The following is an 18,526-nucleotide window of genomic DNA, read 5'->3' on the forward strand; positions in this document are numbered from 1 at the left end:
TCCCATTTTACAGATGAGCAAACTGATGATCAGAGAGGGTAAGAGACCTGTCTTCTAAGCACAGCTATGGTGGTAGGTAGGGCAGAATGTCAGGATCCCAGGGCCTCTGCTTTTTCCTAGCTTAGGACTTTTTCCCTTTACTACCCCACATCCTATGGTGACTTTTGGGAACATGTCACAGAACATACATGTCAAAATACTAATTCACTGATATGTCTTCCAACTACTGAAATACCACCAGCATATTATAATTTATTCAGTTATTTTTTTATTGTAAAATGTATCATGCATCGAGAAGAGTATAAAATTGTAGAGTTTGAAGGGGCCCCTGGGTGGCTCAGTCGGTTGAGCATCTGCCTTCGGCTCAGGTCATGATCCCCGGGGGTCCTGGGATCAAGCCCCACATTGGGCTCCCTGCTCAGTGGGAAGCCTGCTTCTCCCTCTGCCTGCCACTCCCCCTGCTTGTGCCCTCTCTCTAGTACATAAATAAAATCTTTTTTAAAAATTGTGCAGTTTGAAAACCAGTAAAGGCCCAGGTTCATGATATCCTGGATAAGAAGTAGATCTTTAGCAGCACTTGAGAAGCCCTTGTCCATCCCTCCCTAATCATTTCCCCTCCCTCCCACCTCGAAGTAATCATTTACCTTGCTTTGGGTTAATCAGTCCCTTGCTCTTCTTTGCAGATTTCACACTTTTATGGATATATCTAAGCAAAAGATGTTTAAGTTTTAAAATGCTGAGTAGCAAGCACAAGCCTAGCGGTGTTAAGGACAGGGTGATCTCACCTTTCTGAGATGAAGGCTTCCGGGAAAGGGTCCGTTCTGGAGCCAGCATCTGTGGGCAGGTTCACTGGGCATGCATGGACGTGACTACAAGGGAAGTCAGCGCTCAAGGTCGTATCTGAGTCCTGGGGATGAAGTGGGAGAAAAAGCGTTAACAGAGTCCTGTCACTCACTCCTTCCCTGCTGGGGGATGCTTCAGCCAGACCTCCCAAAATCCCAGCAATGATATCTAGGAGGAGAAAGATATGGGGCAGGTCTACGTATAAAATATTTTCACTAGGAATGACCTGCTCTCTTTAGATTGAGTACTGTAAATAAACATGGAAATTTTGGATTCAGGGGCATGGCTGGCTGGGGAATAGGGAGTAGTCAGGTAAGCTTTTCCTATCTGTATAATCAATAAATTATAAAACCAAGAGGCTCCAAAAAGATGCAGCTGTCCTTGAGAGCAGTCACATTCATGGTTTAAAACTCATCTATTGATCAGACACCAAAATGTGTCCCTAATGCAGGAGAAGGGACATCTTTTGGCAGCTGGTGGTTTTCGGGCCCTCCAGGAAAAGAACATTCTGTGTGTGCCTGTTGCTTGTTTGTATCCTTTGAGTCATCAGTAAAGCTTGGTGTTAAGTACGATCTAGGATTCTCGCAGTCCTAGCTGACAAATGGACATTTTGTGGGAACTCCATCCAGATCACCAGAGTCGGAGTATCTGGCTGTGTTGGAGATTGGCCCAGACACTAGATGTCTACCGGACATGTAGCCAAAGAATGGGATCTCTAGTAACTTCTGAATTCACCACAGATGCCCCCAGCTCTCACAAATAGGGTAAATCATGATGAGATACCACCTCACAGCCATTAGGATGGCTGCTATCAAAAAAGCCAGTAAATACAAAGCATTGACAAGGATGCGGAGAAGTTGAAACCCTTGTGCACTCTTGGTGGGAATGCAAACTGGTGCAGCCGCTGTAGAAAACAGTATGGAGGTTCCTCAAAAACTTAAAAACAGAACTACCCTATGATCTAGCTGTTCCAATTCTGGCTATTTATCCAATGGAAAAGAAATCAGGACCCGGAAGAGACGTCTGCCCTCCCATGATTATTGCGGCACTAAGAACAGGAGCCCAGATATGCCAAGAACTTAAGTGCAGGTCGAGAGATGAATGGATAGAGAAGACGTCACACACACACACACACACACACACACACACACACACACACAATGGGATGTTAGCCTGGAGAAAGAAGGACATCCTGCCTTTTGCAACAACATGGATGGGCCTTATGCTAAGTGAAATAAGTCAGACAAAGAAAGACAAATAAGTAGTGTCACTTGTATGTGAATCTAGAGAAGCTGAACTCCTAGAAACGCAGACTAGAGTGGTGGTTGTCGGGGGCTGATGGGCGGGGAGAATGGGAAGGTGTTGGTTAAAGGGTAGAAACTTCCAGATATAGGATGAATAGGTTCTGGGGATCCAATAGACAGCACACTGATTATAGTTAATAATACTGTATTTTATGCTTGAAAACTGCTAAGAGAATAGATCTTCGATGTTCTCACCACAAAAAAGAAATGGTATTATGTGATGTGAGGCAGGTGTGAGCTAACACTATGTAGTAATCATTCTGCAATATATACTGTATCATATCAATACTTTTTATAGCTTAAGCTTACATGATGCTATATGTCAAATGTATCTCACTATATCTCTGTGAAAAAATAGAATTACCATAGAATCCAGCAATCCTGCTTCTGGACATATCTTCCATAGAATTGAAAGCAGGGTCTCAGAGATATTTGTATGCCATTGTTCACAGTGCTGAAAAGTGAAAGCAACCTTAGGGTCCATCAGTGGGTAAATGAAGAAACAAATGTGTGTACATACAGTGGAATATGACTCAGCCTTAAAAAGAAAGAAAATTCTGCCACACACTGTAATATGGTTGAACCCTAAAGACATTATGTTCAGTGAAATAATACAGTCGTAAAAGACAAATATTGTAGGGATGCCTGGGTGGCTCAGTTGTTTAAGCCTCCGACTCTTGGTTTCAGCTCAGGTCATGATCTCAGGGTCATGGGATCGAGCCCCATGTCAGGCTGCACGCTCAGCACAGAGTCTGCTTGGATAGTCTCTCCCTCCGCCTCTCCCCTGCTGCCTGTGCATGCTTGCTCTCTCTTAAATAAATAAATAAGACAAATATTGTACAATTCCACTTTTATGAGGTATGTAGTCAAATTCATTGAGATAGAAAGTAGAAGGATGGCTCCAGGGGCTGAGGAGGGGGGATGGGAAGTTGTTGAATGGGGATAGAGTTCCAGTGGCGCAAAATGAAAATAGTTTTGGAGATTGGTTGCACGACACTGAATGGACTTCCCACCGGCTCAACTGTACGCTTAAAAATAGTTAAATTTTTAACAATTAAAGAGGCAAGGCTACTGCTGTGGGTATTTCACCACAACTTATTGTATGGTGACTAACATAACAAAATAAAATTAAATTAAGTTAAAAAAATAAAGAAAAAGAACAGGGCAAAGCAGATCGCATCACACCTGCAGGGGCGTGACAGGAGTCCCGGCTGATCCAGGGAGAGGGCGTGGAGGGGAGACAGGCCAAGCGCGGATAAGATAGGCCAATTTCACCCAGACATGTCACCTTTAAAGGCAGGACAGCGACAACCAGCATCAGGCTGATGACAGCATGCTTTTCCTGCCGGCTGCCCCCACGTCTGCTGCAGACCTGTTCCCCTGAGCATCCCCTCTGCCATGCTTCTGGGGGGCGCTCTCCCCTCTTTTCTCTGTTGGACCTTCTGTTTTCTGTCTCCCGCTTTTTCTGTGCTTTTTTCCCCAGGGTGTACTCCTTCTTTTGGCGGGGCAGGCATGGGAGGCAAATTTCTTGAGATCACGCGCTCCAGAAAGCGTCTTTATTCTATCCTCGTGCACAAAGGCAGTTTGGGCGAGAGTGGGATTCCAGCGCAGAAACGTTTGTCTCCAGAATGGTGGAGGTATGGCTGCTTATCTTCTTGATTCCAGGGCTGCTCTCGACGAGTCTCAGCCTGTTCTGATTGCTACTCCTCTGTGGGTGACCTCTTGGCTTTCCTCCCTGGAGGATTGTGAGGTTCTGCCTTCATCTGCAGTGTCACCGGAAACCGATGGTGATGTGCAGTCATGTGGGTCTGTCCTCATTCGTTCTGCTGTGAGGCCTTTGGTCTGGCAGCCCGTCTTTTTTCAGTCCTGGAAATGTTTATTGAATTATTTCATCAATGATTCTATCCCCCCATGTTTCTTCTACCACAAAGTCCTCTGTCATTTAAGTGATGACTTTTCTGGACTGCTCCTCTAGTTTCTTATCTTTTTCTCTTTCTCATTTTGCTTTATGCTCTGGGAGATTTTCCCAGCTTTATTGTCTGATCCCTCCTTTGAATTATCTTCATTTCTGCTATTAAAAGCTTTTTTTTCTTCCCCCCCCACAAAAGCTCTTTTTATTTTCTAAATTTCCCTTTATTACAGCATCATGGTCTGATTTCCCGGATGCATTACCCCCTATCTCTCTGGATATTTATTATCATTTATGGAGATGAAGTTTTCTTCTCCCCGAATAGCCTATGTCTTCCTCGTTATGTTTTTATTTGCTCATCTGATCGTTGGAGGCTTTCCTAAGCTGTCTGGGAATCCTGGCTGTTGGCTCATGATGAGGAACGGGGGAGCTAAAATGCTGACCCGAATCTCTGAGGGCATGGGTAAGGGGCTCATTAACTCTGAGCATCCCTGGAGGGCTGTCTTGCTAGGCTCTCTGGGGAGACTGATGTCAGTATCTTAGAGTCACTCCCCCTGGGCTGGCCAGACTCCCCGTCAAGAAGAGGTTCAAAATCTCCTGCCTTCAGGGTAAATGGCCACAGTGTTCTGGGAGACCAGTGGGAGAAGAGGGCTTGAGGTCTCCGTTAGGTACACAATACACATACTCACACTTATTTTCCCCGTTATTGGCACGGTTCCCATTTCCATTTTAAAGAAAAAAGGAGTTCCTTTACTGAATGAGTTACACATTTTTCTCTGCAAAAAGACAACACATGCAGACACTTTTGGAGAGCTCCGGGGGGTAGTGAGATGGAAAATAGAGGGGGCTTACACTGCTCTCTGGTGGACCCCTTTCCTGGCCCACCTCCCTGCAACTTCAGTCATAAGCTTAATAATCCATTGGGACAGGTTTCTTATTTGACTAAGCTCTTTAATTTTTACAAACTGTAAGTGCATTTTTTGGGGGGCTCATAAAGCCTTGAACCTATTTGCTTATTGTGAGCAGGTGTGGTATACCACACACATTTGCTATTGATGTGTCTCACCTTAACAAAGGATGGGACTTACAGAATCATATTTCCCCAATATGTATCAGGGGGCCCTCCTATTTCCCAGAAAGAATATTCTTTTCCACTGTAACTCTGGGCTCTGAAAGATGGCTTTACAAGGAAGGATCTGAAAAATAACCAAACCTAGTATGACTGTATGCAGAGAGTCACTAACCATGAAAATGTCTTAGGTAGAAGCTTCCAGTAGCACCTTTGGTAAATAGGATGGGAAATGAGGCTGCAGTGGGTTTACTTCCTTGTTTTCAATCAAGACTCACACATTGGGCCTCAACTTCGCAAATGTCACCCGGCCTGGAAAAATGAGAAGGTGGAGAAAAAAGGAAAGAGGGTTCTAGACAGGAATAAATTTCCAAGTAATTTGGCTTATTTAGAGGAATGGCAGGGAAGCTGGCAGGTCTGAAGGATGAGGGTGGGTTTGTGGGCTGCAGTGGAGGGTGAGCAGGGCTTAACAAGAGATGAGGGGCGCCATGCAGCCGGGAGATGACCAGCTGGCAACAAGAGGGGGCCGGATGAAACCCCAATTGGGTGGTTTAAAAGATGGAGGAGAGCCAAAGGCACCAAGTGAGGAGCCTGGGATGATGATAATAAAAATAGCAGCCAAATTACCAATGCCAATTAGCATAGCAGATGCTTCAGTGCATCATCTCCAATCTTCATCCAATCTCCCAGAGAGGCGTCATCATCCCTGTAGTACAGATGCAAAAGCAGAGAGTTCCAGAAACCCAGAGTAGTGAGGTCTGGCTACCTCTAGAGTCAAGCTGACTTCTATTATGCCAGGCTGTGTCCCAGTTCGTGCCAAGTGTATTCACTCATTCAGCCAGCCAGCCAGCCTGCTAGTACCACCGAACCTCTGAGCTAGCGGCTGAAAACCACAAGAATATTTGTCCCTATGTGTCAGAGAATGCTGCATTCTTTTTAAAAAGTTAATTATTAATTTGAATTATTAGTTCTTTGTTATTTGAGGGTAGTTGAAACACAGTGTTACATGAGTTTATGAGCATAGCGATTCGACAAGTTTAGATATTACACGATGCTCACAGCAGGTGTAACTACCATCTATTTCCATGCAACACTATTACATCATTGTCTTCCTATGCTGCGCCTTTTGTGCCTGTGACTTATTCATTCCATAACTGGAAGCCTGTATCTCCCACTCCTCTTCACCCATTTTATCCACACCACTCCCCTCTGGCACCCATCAGTTTGTTTTCTGTGTTTACGGGTCTGATTTTGCTTTCTGTTTTGTTTGCTTATTTGGTTGTTTTGTTTGTTTTAGATTCCTCATATGAGTGAAATCATGCAGTATTTGCCTTTCTTGGTCTGACTTATTTCACTTAGCATAATACCCTTTAGGTGCATCCATGTTGTTGCAAAGAGCATATCATCTTTTTATGGTGGTGTAATATTCCCCCCCTCTTTCTATGACATCTTCCTCGTCCATTTGTCTCTGGATGGACTCTTGGGTTGCTTCCATATCTTGGCTATCGTAAATAATGCTGTAATAAACAGAAAGGTGCATATATCCTTTCAAATTAGTGTTTTCATTTTCTTTGGGTAGATACCCAACAGTGGAATTATTGAATCATATGGTAATCTTTTGAGGAATCTCCATAGTGTTTTCCACAGTGGCTGCATCAATTTCCATTCCCACCAAGAGCACACGAGGGTTCCCTTTGCTCCACATCCTCACTAACACTTGTTATTTCTTATCTTTTTGATACTAGGCATTCTGAGAGGTATGAGGTTATATCTCACTGTGGTTTTGATTTGCATTTGCTTGATGATTAGTGATGTTGAGCATCTTTTCACATGTGTGCTGGCTATTGTGTTTTTGTTTTTGTTTCTGTTTTTTTTTAAATGTCCATTCAGGTCCTCAGCCCATTTTTACATTAGATTATTTGTTTTTTTGGTGTTGAGTTGTGTAAGTTCTTTATATATTTTGGATATTAACCCCTTATTGGATATGTCATTTGCAGATATCTTCTCCCATTCAGTAGTTGCCTTTTTGTTTTGTTGATGGTTTCCATCATTGTGCAGAAGCTTTTTATTTTGGTGTAGTCCCAATAGTTTAATTTTGCTTTTCTTCCCCTCAGCTTAGAAGACATATTTAGAGAAATGTTGCTACAGCTGATGTCAGAGAAATACCTGCCTGTCTTCTTTTTCTAGGAATTTTATGGTTTCAGGTCTCACATTTAGGCCTTTAATCCATGTTAAGTGTATTTTTGTGTATGCTGTTAGAAAGTGGTCTGGTTTCATTCTTTTGCATGTAGCTGTCCAGTTTTCTCAGTACCTTTTGTTGGAGAAACCATCTTTTCCCCATTGAATATTCTTGCCTCTTTGTCATAAATTAATTGAGCATAGGTGTAGGTTTATTTCTGGGCTCTCAATTCTCTTCCATTGACTTATATGTCTATTTTTTGTGCCAGTGCCATACTGTTTTGATTACTACAGCCCTACAGTGATCTTGAAATCTGGAACTGTGATACCTCCAGTTGTGTTGTTGTTGTTGTTGTTGAAGATTGTTTTGGCTAGTCAGAGTCTTTCGTGGTTCCACACAAATTTTAGGATTATCTGTTTTAGTTCTGTAAAAAATGCTACTGGTATCTTTATAGGGATTGCATTTAATCTGTAGATTGCTTTAGGTAATATGGACATTTTAACGATATTAATACTTTCAATTCACGAGCATGGTATATATCTTTCCATTTGTTTGTGTCATCCTCAATTGCTTTCATCAGTATTTTATAGTTTTCAGAGTAAAAGTTTTTTACATCTTTGGTTAAGTTTATTCCTAGGTATTTTATCCTTTTTGGTGCAACTGTAAATAGAACTATCTTCTTTATTTCTCTTTGTGCTACTTTGTTATTAGTGTATAGCAATGGCATCAATTTCTAGGTATTGATTTTGTATCCTGAAACTTTACTGAATTCATTTATTACTTCTTGTGGTTTTGTGATGGAATCTTTAGGGTTTCCTATGTATATCATGTCATCTGCAGATAGTGACCATTTAGTTTCTTCTTTACTAATATGGATGCCTCTAATTTCTTTTTCTTATCTCATCACTGTGGACAGTACTTCCAGTACTGTGTTGAATAAAAGTGGTGAGAGTGGACCTCCTTGTCTTGTTCTTAATCTCAGAGGAAAAGCTTTCAGGTTTTCTCCATTGAGTAAAATGTTTGCTGTGGGTTTTTCATATTTGGCCTTTAATATGTTGAGGTATGTTCCCTCTAAACCCATTTTATCGAGAGTCTTTATCATGAATGGGTGTTGGATTTTGTCAAATGCTCTTCCACATCTACTGAGACAATCATATGATTTTATCCTTCGTTTTGATGATGTGGTGTATCACAATGATTGATTTACAAATATTGGAACATCTTTGTATCCCTGGAATAAATCCCACTTGATCATGGTGAATAATTCTTTCAGTGTATTGCAGAATGTGGTTTGCTAATAATTTGTTGAGGATTTTTGCACCTATGTTCATCAGGGATATTGCCTTTAGTTTTCCTCCTCCCCCTCCTCCCCCTCCTCCCCCTCCTCCCCCTCCCTCTCCCCCTTCCCCTTCTTCTTCTTCTTCTTCTTTTTTTTTTTTTTTTTTGTGGCTGTCTAATTTTGGTATTATCCATACTAACTGGATGGAATCTTCCATACAATCTATTTGGAAGCTTTTCTTCTTCTTCTCATTTTTGGAATAGTTTGAGGAAAACAAATATTAACTCTTCTTTAAACGTTTGGTAGAATTCACCTGTGAAGACATCTGGTCCTGGACTTCTATTTTTCAGTAGTTTTTTGATTACCCATTCAGTTTCGTTAATAATAATCAGTCTGTTCAGACTTTCTACTTCTTCCTGACTCACTTTTGGAAGATAGTATGCTTCTATCCATTTACCCATTTCTTCTAGGTTGTCCATTTTGTTGGCATATAATTTTTTGTAGTATTCCGTTAAAATCTTTTGTATTTCTGTGGTGTCTGTTGTTACTTCTCTCTTGTTTCTGATTTTATTTGGGTCCTTTCTCTCTTTTCCTTGGTGAGTCTAGCTAGAGAATCCTACATTCTTTTTTTTTTAAAGATTTTATTTATTATTTGAGAGAGAGAGAGCATCTCTTTCTTTAATTTCTAAGCAGACATTCTTAAATTTAATTTTATTATGTTATATTGGTCACCATACGTCATCAGTTTTTGACGTAGTGATCCATGATTCATTATTTTCATATAACGCCCAGTGCACCATGCAGTATGTGCCCTCCTTGCATGTGTGATATTACCACTTCCTGGAATGCTTCCCCCCACCTCACTCTTTTAAGTGTTACCTCCTTCTTATCTGTAAGCCCCATGCTCAGCCCCTTCTTTCCATCACAGCATTTATTACAAATTAAAACAATTTTTGTGTACTTTTCTGTTTATTTTTTTGAGCTGACATTCTTGCATTACTATGAACTCCATGAAAGCATGGGGGGTATTTTGCCTTGAGTGCTACTGTGTGCCCTGCCCTCTGCAGAGTGCCAGGGAAAAACAGGTATTCAATACATAGATGATGAATAAATCAAAGTAAAAAATTACACACACAGGTTCACACTGCATAGTCTATCATTGAATTGGGATTTCTTAAAGTCTTAAAATGTGGGGGACATTTTACCCTACCTTCTCTTAGACCCTCAGGAGAATAATTTTAATTACAAGAATTCTATGACATAATGCTCACTGGTGTTCTCATGAGGAAATATCACCTACTGATATATTTTTTTTAATGATAGATCAGGTGTTGGTTCAAATGAATCACACCAGGGAATTTGTTCTAAATTCCTGAGTTACCGCAAGAGTGAACTAAAGAATCATGTGGCTCTTTCCTCATCATTTGTAAAATTGCCCTGTCAAAGATTTAATCCTTGTAGGTGTTTTAGCTCTTGATTTAACAAACAATAAGTGTTTGTTAGAAAACTGAGCTACATACAGCCTGATTCCTGAAATGGAAAATTGAAGTACTGCAGCTACAATATCATAGTCTTGCTTTGCTTCTGGGATGCAAACTATTTATGCAAATTAGTACAAATCTGCAGCTTCAGAGGTTTGAGGCTGGACTCAACAAAACCAGCTGCTGACACATAATTTTCAAAAGATTTGGAATTTGGAGCCGTTGCCCTGGTACAGTGTATTATCAGGCACCTAATGTTCACAACATTGCTGACTAACAGGTGACCTTATCCATTCTTTAATTTATTCTGCTATGATTTTCTTCTTGATCTTCTATTTTGTCTTGCTCAGCCTCCTTCTTTGGGACCCTCTCTTCTAGCTACTGCTTCCATGTCAGTGTCCCCTAAAGCTCTGCCTTCAACCCCCTTCTTAACCTGTACTGTCTCGATTTGGCCACACAATTTCATGGCTTCAATTACTACCTGGATGCTGACAGGACCAAATCTTCATCTTCAGCCTGGGGTTGTCTCCCCAGAACCCTAAATCTGTATTCCCAACAGCCCATTAAATAAGCCCTTCTGAATGTGCTGCAAGAAACTCAGATTCAACATTTACAAAATCAAACTTACTAACAACCCCTGATCTTCAAAAAAAAAAAATTCCTGTTCTTCCTACTCTGAAAGACAACACCACTCACCCAGTTCCTTAGGCCAAAAACCCGGGAATCATCCTGGAGTTATCCATTTCTGTACCTTCACAGATTATTATAATCCAAGTGCTTTCAATTTTACTTGCTAAATATTTTTTGGACTTGATTCCTCTATTCTGGGTTCTTTTTGGTTCATGCCCTGTTAGAATTATGGTAGCATTGTTCTAAGCACTTTGTATTAATGTCCATTTAACCTTGGATGGCTATCTCATCAGTCTTATTACAAGCCCAATTTTCAGATGAGGACCTTGAGGCACAGAGAAGTTGAGTCACTTGAAGTTAGCAACCAACAGAGCTGGGATGTGAAGGCAGGGGTCTACAGTTGTAACTACTGAGATACGGTGCCTCCATAATCTCTAGCCTGCAACACTGCAAGAGTCTCCTAACTAATCTTGCTGCTGCTGCTGCTTCTTCTAAAATTCTCCATATAGCTACCCAAATGATCCCTCAATAATGCAAATTGGATTAAACTTGTTTAAAACCTTTCAATGATTCCTCATTCCCTAGAAATCAAAATCTAAACTTCTTGGCATGACGGGCATTGCCCTTCACGATTTTGTCCAGCTGAGCCCTCCACCTCCCATCCCCAGAATTTAGTCAAACACCTAATGTTGGGGCTGATCATTCCCCCTGTAACGTACTCATGCCCAAACCTCTGTCATCCTGGTAAACACCAACCCAGTCTTCAAGATTTGAATATCACTTCTTCCTTATTTTGGTCTCTGAAAAATAAGGTGTTTCTTTCTTTGACTTTCTATAACACCTATATTAATAACAATCGTCTCATTGCAATTAAATTAGTTGTTATTAGCCATGTGTCTAACCTGGACTGTGAGATACTTGAGGGAGAGATAATGCCACAGACAACTTAAATCCTAGATATCCTTGGTGCACTGTGACATTTCTGACACATAATAGACACTCATCACACACTTAGTTATGGTTTAAGGGATAAGAAACTTGGACCTGAGAGTATGGAAAGTGATTCCTCAAACAGTAGAGTAGAATCTGCCCAGTGAATTTTATAGGCATAGTTTCTAGACATTTCCAGCTATGGAATCCAATCACCCATCTAATACTTGACTCTCTTTTAACAAATTCACTCATTTAGTAGACATTTCTTGAAAGCCTATTATGGGTCAGCACCCTGCTAAGATGTAGGCAACACAAAGAACAAGGTACAGTGTCTATTTCTGATAAGATCAAGTCCTTTCAGGGCTTAGTCTAAGTGTGGGGGAATCCAGTAAGAACAGGCAGTCCCCAAGCAATATGGCGGGAACCGTGGGACTGGGAAACACAGTGGGTGATGAGAGCACAGAGAAGAGGCAGCAAACCCAGTGTGATAGGGTGAAACAGAAGCTTCTCAGAGGTGGTGAGACCTCCAAGTAAGGAAGGGTGGAGCACCTACATTTTCAGAGAACAAAGTACTGACTTTTCTGAGTTCCAAAGTACATCGATTTTGCCAAATAGATAAGTAAGAGGTGGAAGACGAAGTGTGCTGTATGCCATGCTAAAGAGCTTTGGCCTTATCCTAAAAGTTGCGGGGGAACTGTGAAGCATTTCAGACCAGGCAGTAATACAACTGACACGTGTCTTTAGAAAAATCACCCTGGCAGTGGGAAGCAGGGAGACAAGAAGCTGCTCAGTACTTTAGTCAAGAGATAATGAAATTTGGGCTGAAGTTTCCATAGTGGAGAATGAGCAGCAGGCAGATATGAGATAAGGTCGGGGGGTGGGACGGCGGGGAACGTAGAATCAGCACAGCCTGGTGACTGAATATGGAGAATGAGATAAACAGGAGGGAGGTGTGAAGTGTGAGTCCCAGCTCCATGGGCTGACGGAGCCATTCATGGAGATACGAAGTATGTGAGCAAGACCTAACTGGTTGGAGGGACAGTGAGTTCATATTTGGAAATGTTTGAGATTGCGGGCTAGTGTTGCATCTAAGGGAAGATACTTCATAGAATCTATTCAGAGTTCAGGGGGGAGAGAGTTTTGAGCTGGAGATAAAGCATGAAAAATCATCAACATGTGAACGTTAAGGAAGAGGAGGGAAGGACTAAGGGACAGACCCCTAAGGAATATCCACACAAGATGTAAGAAGAAATGCTAGTAAAGTGACCACGTAAATGCCCACATGTCCATGTTCACAGAAAAGAAGGCACAGAGCCACAGTGTTCTTAGATATATAGGTACTGATGTTAACCTTTGGGGAGGAGGAGTGGGCTAAGGCCACTGAAGAACAGGAGTGCTGTGTCTGAGCCTTACGTCCACCAGTAGACCCGTGGCTTCTCAATGAATAGTTTTAATGAATGAAGAACGTGATTTCTTTTTAAAATCTCTAATATAAAGTCAAGGAGATTAAATGTAGTCAAGGGATGGTATGGATGCAGAAATGAATAGCAATCATTGTCCCTTGCATCAAACTGTTTTGAACATTTTCCTCAGTGTGTCAGTATTTATACAGTTGATTTCATCTAGCCATTGGCATGTATATTTTCAGATTCTCATTTCGGGGAACACGGCTATACTCCATAAAACTCATTAATAATACACAAGTCCAAGCATTTCAATTGTACTGGAGTTTCATTGCACTTCCTAAAAGAGAGAGAACACGCAACAAGAAAACTGAAGCCTTTTCTAAAGACTTGCTTTGCAGCCTTCTGCAGCAATTCTTTGGTCCTCGTGGCTGGGGAATGTTTATCTATGTATTTATGTAATATGCCGTCCCACAGTATCCAAGCACCTGGAAAATCTAATTAGCCTGGTCTGGATTGACCGTGTGCAGGATAATGCCATAGTCCTCAGTCTGTTCTTCGTCTCCTACAGCGTGCTCACTGATATGAAAATGAGGACACAGTAAGAGTTTCCATGAGCAGCTGCCCAACAGGCTTCTTATGGTATCTTATCCGCACAGAATAATTGCCCATAAATAAGGAGGTCTCTCCACCAATCACGGGCTGAGAAGTAGACTGCACTGGAGGAGAAATCACAGCAGCAGGTCTTATGACCGTAACCCTGTTACACCATTAGAGGCAGAGCATTTTTCAGCCCTTGCTGGGGGGAGCCCACCAGCAAACCTCATTGCCTAGTTAGAGACCACAGCAAAAGCGCCAGGAAGAGGAAATTTAAGACGTGTTTTGTTTTGTTCTGTTATCATTTAGCAAACTGCTGCCACCACATTTGGCGCTGGCTTTGAAAGCGTATAAAATCCATCCTCCAGAGATGGTCTAAAGTGCCATGTGTGCAAGTTGGGAGAATTTGGTCGAGACAGTGATTCATGTACCTGAGCCAAAGCAGATTTACCATGAAGCTGACAAATCTTACGATTTCTGGCCCCTCGCTAGAAAAGGCCTCTTCCAAGGTCCTGTATTTGTAATTTTGTGGTTTTCAGTTTGCATTCTGTGTCTAAAAGAGGGCTCCGAGAGTTGCATAAGCCTCAGGTCCCGTGAAATCTGGATCTGCCCCTGGGCTTGGGCCAAAAGTTGTTTCCTGTGGTTGAGCCTACTTGTTGCTGTCTAGACTGCCCATCTAGAGACCACACTTTCCAACCTCGTCAGACAGAGGCCAGGAGGAAGCCATGTGACCAGGATTTTGTCAGTGGGATGTGAACAGAAGTAATATGAGGAATGGCTGGGTTTTTCCTTTTCTAAGGGGGTACACTCTCCCCTCTTTCTGTTGCCTGGCAAAAGGCATTGATGGAAGCAGCCATCCTGGGACCCAAAGAAGGAAGCCTTGTGTTCATGGTATAAGCTTGTATTTATTGAAGCCTCTGTACTTTTGAGGTCTGTTGGTTGCGGCAGCTTAGCCTGTACCCTTCACTGCCAATAAGCCCCACTGGGTCAGGACTTATTTCCAAGGCAATGTGAACAAAGAGAGTTGGCACAGTAAGGCTGAGTCAAAGCCTTTGAAGGTCCTTGAAGAGTCAGAAGCTGATACAAATACAAGTGGCCAGGCATGAAATCATGATTAAGAGAGGACTGAGAGTCAGGAACTTGGTGGACACAGGACGAGAGTGGGGGCAAGTTAGGGAGGTCCTAGAGAATTGCCTCTTGGTGCCCACGGCTTGAAACTGGGGCTTAGGTAGGTCATGGAGAGGAGTCTGTGAGTCAAGTTAAGTCATCAGGCTTTGTACCATGTGGCCCGCACCCACCAGCCTCAGCGGATGGAACCAAAGATAAGAAACTGATCCCAAGCCATCATTTATAGGATGTCCCGTAGCCCTGCAATGTTCTTCACATGGGTGTGTTCTACTTTTAACAGGACTGATTGTCCTAATCACACTCTTTCTTTCTCTCTCTCTTTTTTTAAGATTTTATTTATTTATTTGAGAGAGAGAAAGAGAGGGAGAGCACAGAGGGAGAAGCAGACTCCACGCTGAGCGGAGAGCCCGATGCAGGGCCCGATCCCAGGACCCTGAGATCATGACCTGAGCCGAAGGCAGATGCCCAACCGAGCCACCCAGGGGCCCCAATCACATTCTTATATGGAGTGTGAAGGAGAGACCGAGAAAGGGTCAGCAGTTGGCAGTGGGGGTAGAAACTTTTCAAAAGACACTAAGGAAGAAGACAGTAAGAAAACAGTAAGACAAAGCCACCACTGTTAGCCTCCCTGACTTTTGGTTGGAGGACCAGAGCTTCCACTGTATCCCACATTTTGCTAGGTCTTCATGAGATTGTCTGGCTTTGCAGCTCTGAGAAGATAACTTGCTATCTTTACTTCCCTGTGTAACCTTCCAATAAACCCCTGTAACTGAAATAGACTAAGCTGATTTAAAGGTACAAAGCTGAGATAGCCAGAAAAAACTTGCATTGTATCTCCGGTGAATTTCCAATTTTGATCTCAATCTGGATTCACTGTCTTCATGACAGAGCTACCAAATAAAGGAGAATAAAAGTGAAGCCAGAGGGTTTTTTTTTTTTTTTTTTTTTTTTTTTTTGGTCACAAAGGTATGATAGTGAAGTTGGAAGAGTCACAAAAGTGATGGAGTGCGCATATCCCTTCTTTGTGACTTGCCCAGACGAGCCCCAGAGCAGAACAACACTGTGTCATTGCTCGTGTTCGCAGCAGATATAAATTTGCAATAGTTTATGTGTATTTAGTCTCACTGCTGGAAGAGCTGATGGAACATTACATGCTATTCTGGTTTCCTTCCGTGAACGCCAGCTCTGCCGGAGGGAGGGGGAGAAGTTTTACACCATGTTCTCAAGATGTCTACTTGAAGAAGCTATTTTCCTGAAAAGGAAAGACGATCGCCTCAGTAACACCTGGCAGGCGGCTATGAAGCTCACAGCCACTTCACCTTATCTGATTTGTCCTCGAAACTCTTTGTGGAGAGAAAAAGGAGTGAGCTGCAGAAGCATTCCTTCAATTTCAGAAAATGAGGTCCTCTGGCACGCCTGCCTTATCTATCACTTTTCTTCTAGGCCCCTTCTCATCTGCTGCTCAATCAGCCTCTTCAACATCCTTGTTTGTGCTCTGGGGCTATGTGCTCTGGTGACGTGATCTCTGGGTCTGAGCATCCATCCTCTGTCAGTCAAGACTCAGCGGCATCCCAGGTCCTATTAGAGTTGAAAGGGGGGTGGTGCAGTGGACGCTTTTTCTCTGGCCGCTAGTGCTGACATGTACCACTCCATTGCCCCAGCAAGACATCTGCAGAGGTAACATGTTCCCAGCCAGGTGTTAAGCACCTAGAGCAGGGGTCAGGAAACTTTGGCTTGGTGGAGAAAATCTAACCTGATGCCTGTTTTTGTTAAATGATGTTTTATTGGAATACAGCCATACCTATTTGTTTCCATCCATGAATGCTCTTGTGGTTCAAAAGCAGAGCTGGGTAGTTGCTTGCAAAGCCTCAATTATGTACTCTCTGGTCTTTTCAACAAGTTTGCTGATCCCTGACAGAGAGGAAAGGGATCGTGCCCAGTCTTTTTTTTTTTTTTTTTAAGATTTTATTTATTTATTTATTTGACAGAGAGAGACACAGCGAGAGAGGAAACACAAGCAGGGGGAGGGGCAGAAGGAGGAGAAGTAGGCTTCCCGCCGAGCAGGGAGCCCGACGCGGGGCTCGATCCCAGGACCCTGGGATCACGACCTGAGCCGAAGGCAGACGTTTAACGACTGAGTCACTCAGGCGCCCCCAGATCGTGCCCAATCTTGCATCCAAAACAGTGAGAACACCGTGGAAACACTGTGGAAACACCTTACTGAAGGAAGGATGGAAGGAGGCACAGGCAGAGACAATGAATTGCCCTCAAATCACATTTCGCATACTGAGATACGAGGAAGAATGGGATTCAAATCAGAATATACTCAGGGTTGGCAATCTCAGGTAAGGGGGCTGAAGCTAAAAGGACTGGGGTAAAAGGGGTTGTTCTAGTTAAAACCACTGCTGGGGTACAAACCACCCCCAGACCTAATGGCTTATAACAACCATTTTACTGTATCTTACAATTTTATGGGTTGGAAATTCGGATGGGGTTTGGCTAGGTGATCCTTTTGTTCCATGTGGCATCAATAGAGGCCACTCTGTGGTACCCACCTGGCAGCTGGGCTGGTTAGAAAGGGGGCCAATTCAGTTTTACTACTTGCCTGGTGCCTTGGTGGGAGCGATCGGAAGGCTGGGTTCAGCTGTGGTTGTCCACCAGAGCATCTACACGTGGGCTTTCCAGCATGGCAGCCTCAGTGTGGTCAGGCTTCTTGCGTGGTAGCTCAGGCCTCTGGGAGCAAGTGTTCCAGTGAATAAGCAGAAAAACTGCACCATCTTTAATGACCACGGAAGTCACATAAGGACACTTCCACGCTACTCTTCTGGTTGAAGTGGTTAAGAGTCTGCCCAGATTCAAGGAGAGGGGCTAGAGACGCCACCTCTGAATGGAAAGAGTGTCAAAGAATTTGTGGCCATGGCTTAACACCAGCTCAGGAGGGGAGAGGATGGAGTAGCTGGGGGCAGGTAACCAACATTTACTAAAGGCTTTCCATAGTTATTTCACCACAACCTGGTGAGAAAGGTATTATTTTTCTCATTGGACAGTTAAAAAAAAAACAAAAAACAAAACCTCCAAGATTAAATCATTTATAATTAACTTACACAAGATGACCGAGCTACTGAGTTACCGAGTTGCAATTTCAACCCAGATCCATCTAATTCCAACTCTGGAACTTTTTCCATTCTACCATGATGTCCATCATAAGGAAATGAAGGAGAGTTGACCATGGCAGACAAGGCAATGATGGGGGGTTAAAGGGAAAAAAACAAAACAAAACATGGTCTTACTTTCTTGCTCTTGGGAATAGAGTCACTGGTGGCCAAAAGGGCCTGAGCGTCCTCCTGAGGAGAAAGAACCCTTAATAACAGCCCCTGAAGCCCCAGTCCCAGAGGTGCTGGATGTCCCTATCTCTTCTCCAACTCCTGATCGGCTGCCAGGCAGTCTCTGCCTAAGGTCACGCACCTTTGACAGTTAAAGAGAATGATGTTGATGGAACACATCTCCTATGTAATAGGCAACTCTTACATCCCTGCCTTCAGTCTCAGCTTCTCGCAAAGGCACTTATAGGCCACCTCCCCTTTGATGTTCCCCCTCAGACACATTTTCGCAGTACAAGCTTCTGCTCTTCCTGCCCTCCTCAGATCCCAGAGCAGCAAGGAAACCTTCCAGTTTCTAGATCTGCATGTCAGGAGCTTGGGAGTCACTACTCTGTTACTCTGTCCAACAAGTAAACAGCTGAACAGCCTGAAAAATTCACAACTATTCTTG

At 42.9% G+C, this 18,526-nt stretch overlaps 1 long non-coding RNA gene across 1 annotated transcript in view; it reads right to left on the bottom strand.

Annotated features, from left to right (window-relative positions):
• Nucleotides 1-674: 674 nt before the first annotated feature.
• The window catches only part of LOC118356190, an 87,835-nt gene continuing 69,983 nt past the window's right edge, over nucleotides 675-18,526 (bottom strand). Inside the window, exons 3-4 of the long non-coding RNA XR_004819519.1 lie at nucleotides 786-907; nucleotides 675-706 (exon numbers count right to left, since the gene is read on the bottom strand). This is a non-coding gene — a long non-coding RNA (uncharacterized LOC118356190). The remainder of the gene's footprint in view (nucleotides 707-785; nucleotides 908-18,526) is intronic.

This window comes from Zalophus californianus, chromosome 13 (genome assembly GCF_009762305.2).
Source record: "Zalophus californianus isolate mZalCal1 chromosome 13, mZalCal1.pri.v2, whole genome shotgun sequence".
In the NCBI taxonomy this organism is placed as follows: domain Eukaryota; kingdom Metazoa; phylum Chordata; class Mammalia; order Carnivora; family Otariidae; genus Zalophus; species Zalophus californianus.